The following is a 3575-nucleotide window of genomic DNA, read 5'->3' as shown; positions in this document are numbered from 1 at the left end:
AGTTAGACAGATAGAATGAACAATATTTGATAGCAAAATAAAATAATTATAATCAACAATAAATTAGGGCATACTTTAAAATAGCCAGAGGAGTAGAATTGGAATATTCCTAACATAAAGAAATGATCAGTGCTTGTGGTGGTGGATACTCTAATTGCCCTGATTTGACTAATTCACATGTGTATGCCTGTATCAAAACATCACATGTGCCCTATAAATATATATAACTATTATGCACCCATAATAACTAAAAATTAAATTTAAAAAAAAGAACCAAAGGTTTTTGGCTCCCTGAGCAGCACCATGGCGATCGGCAAGAACAAGCGCCTTACAAAAGGCGGCAAAAAGGGAGCCAAGAAGAAAGTGGTTGATCCATTTTCTAAAAAAGATTGGTATGATGTGAAGGCACCTGGTATGTTCAATATAAGAAATATTGGGAAAACACTAGTCACCAGGACTCAAGGAACGAAAATTGCCTCCGATGGCCTCAAGGGTCGTGTGTTTGAAGTGAGCCTTGCTGATCTGCAAAATGATGAAGTTGCATTTAGAAAATTCAAGCTGATTACTAAAGATGTTCAGGGCAAAAACGGATTGACTAATTTTCATGGCATGGACCTTACCCGTGACAAAATGTGTTCCATGGTTAAAAAATGGCAGACTACGATGGAAGCTCACGTTGATGTCAAGACTAGCGATGGTTATTTGCTTCGTCTGTTCTGTGTTGGTTTTACTAAAAAACACAACAATCAGATACGGAAGACCTCCTATGCTCAGCACCAACAGGTCCGCCAAATCCAGAAGAAGAGGATGGAAATCATGACCAGAGAGGTGCAGACAAATGACTTGAAAGAAGTAGTCAATAAATTGATTCCAGACAGCATTCGAGAAGACATAGAAAAGGCTTGCCATCTATTTATCCTCTCCATGATGTCTTCGTTAGAAAAGTAAAAATGCTGAAGAAGCCCAAGTTTGAATTGGGAGAACTCATGGAGCTTCATGGTGAAGGTAGTAGTTCTGGAAAAGCTACTGGTGACGAGACAGGCGCTAAAGTTGAACGAGCTGATGGATATGAACCACCAGTCCAAGAATCTGTTTAAAATTCAGACTTTTAATAATGACAAATAAAGTGTCCTATTTGTGAGAAAAAAAAAAAAGAACCAAAGGAGAGTCTGGCCTGGCCTGGAGAAGCAGCTTCTGCATTAGCAGGGACTCCAGAACGCAACACACCAGCCTAGAAGGACCGTCTGCCCTCCTCAGTTCTCAAAATGCTTCTTCGAGGCACAGATAGGGGGGAGAAGATAGTTGCAAAATATATATCCAAAAGGATATGTGCCTAGATTATATAAACAACTTTTGCAACTCAATAATAAGAAGACAACCCATTTTTTTTTAAATAGGCAAAATATTTGAATGGGCACTTCACTAAAGAAGATTTTTAAATGGCTTATACATACATGAAAAGATGCTTGACATCATCGGTCATTAGGAAAATGCAAATTATTTAATAAAATCATACTGAGACACCACTGCAAATCCAAAAGCATTGGCGAGGATGTGAAGCAACTGGAATTTTCCCACTGTGCTGGTAGAAATGTAAGATAGTACAACCAAAGTTATACATACTTTTCACATGATCTAGCCATTTTACTCCTAGGTATTTACCAAAGAGAAACGAAAGCGTATGTCTATACAAAGACTTGAACGCCAATGCTCATAGAAGCTTTATTTGGAAAAGCAACAAACTAGAAAAAAAATCCAAATGTTCATCAACGGGTGAATGGATAAACAAATTTTTGTATATCCATACAACAGAATATTACTCAACAATAAAAAGGAACAAGCTACTGATATACACTACAGGGATGGATCTTGAAATCACCATGGTGACTGAGGCAAGCCATACCATGCATACTGTACTTTGTTCCCATGCATATAAAATTCTAGGAAATGTGGCCGGGCACGGTGGCTCACGCCTGTAATCCTAGCACTCTGGGAGGCCGAGGTGGGCGGATCGCTCAAGGTCAGGAGTTTGAAACCAGCCTGTGCAAGAGGGAGACCCTGTCTCTACTAGAAATAGAAAGAAATTAATTGGCCAACTAACACATATAGGAAAAAATTAGCTGGGCATGGTGGCACATGCCTGTAGTCCCAGCTACTCGGGAGGCTGAGGCAGTAGGTTTGCTTGAGCCCAGGAGTTTGAGGTTGCTGTGAGCTAGGCTGACGCCACGGCACTCACTCTAGCCTGGGCAAAAAAGTGAGACTCTGTCTCAAAAAAAAAAAAAATTCTAGGAAATGAAAAACTAACTCAGTGTGACAGAAAGTAAATCAGAGATTACCTGATGATGGGAAGATTGGGGGTGGAGAATTATAAAGGGCATAAGAAGACGTTTGAGAATGATGTATATGTTCATTCTCATAATTGTGAGACATTTTCAAGGGTGTATATACACGTGTCAGAAATCACTGAGTTGTATACTTAAAAATTTTTTCTCCTAAGGCAGGAAAGGAGACGTGACACATGGCATATTTGGTGGTCCTGTTCCAGAAAATTCTAGTCCCCACCCCACATTCATAGAGAAGTGTTCTGTTGGGCCTCCCAGTGATCTTTCGTAGGAAAAATAGAACGGAGCAAGTATGGCCTTTGCGTGTCCTTTTGAGGGCCTGGTGACTTCGGAGACTGTACTCAACCTCTGTCCTCGGCAGATGAGGAAAACGCAAGGCTAGGTGACTGGACCAAGGTCGCTTATGGAGTGACAGCCGAGCCAGTGATTTGTCGTCCCAGATCCCGACTGTGGACCTGTGCTGGGGTCACCGGGTCACACGGCTTCCCAAGCCCCTCTCGGACGCTCATTGTTTTTCCGGCAGCGTGTTTTCCCCTCCGAGTGCTGGATCGAGACCATTTTCTCTGAAGTTCAGAGTTTTTAAGGATGCTCTTGGAAACCAGTCCCAGTTTTCAACGAAATGGTATTCCTCATTCCATTGTACCCCTGGGTCACAGATAAACAGCTCTTTAGTCCTCCTGAGCCGCTTTGATCACTGGTCCTTTCATCCCAGATCTGTACTGGTGGCCTCAGCCCTCTGCAGCTCGCATGGGCCCAGACTCTGTAAGGGTAATCTGTGGATCAGTGTGACATACATATGCTCTGCCGGAGTCATAAATGCCTTCATTATTCCAGACCACCCAGCTAATATTTTATTTTCAATATGAATGCCCAAGCCGCACAATGGCCTTGTTGTACTACACACTTAGGCTGTGGCCGAGCCCAACCATAATCTCCTGGTTCATAAAGGCCCCACAGGGCTCAGTTTATCCTTCCGACTTTTGTGCGCACTTGCACAATCCTTTGGGAAACCAGTGTAGTTTACAGCCGTGGCTTAGGCCACTCGTCCCCCCAGCTCCTCCTGGCCATTCATGGGGGATTTCCAGCCGGCCCCACAAACCACACACAGGGTGGCCACCGCCAGCGCTGGCGCACGCCCACGTGCCAGGACTGACTCAGGGGCTCAACCCGATGCTGGGGGAGGCTCTTCCCTCCCCCACCCTGCCTCCCCACCCCCTTTCTGCTTCTGCTGTC

General features: G+C 43.7%; 1 pseudogene; it reads left to right on the top strand.

Moving 5' to 3' along the window:
- Positions 1 to 287: 287 nt before the first annotated feature.
- Positions 288 to 1136, top strand: LOC105867377 (small ribosomal subunit protein eS1-like; annotated as a pseudogene).
- Positions 1137 to 3575: the final 2439 nt, after the last annotated feature.

Source organism: Microcebus murinus, chromosome 16, assembly GCF_040939455.1.
Source record: "Microcebus murinus isolate Inina chromosome 16, M.murinus_Inina_mat1.0, whole genome shotgun sequence".
NCBI lineage: Eukaryota > Metazoa > Chordata > Mammalia > Primates > Cheirogaleidae > Microcebus > Microcebus murinus.
This window is presented reverse-complemented; position numbering and strand designations above follow the sequence as displayed.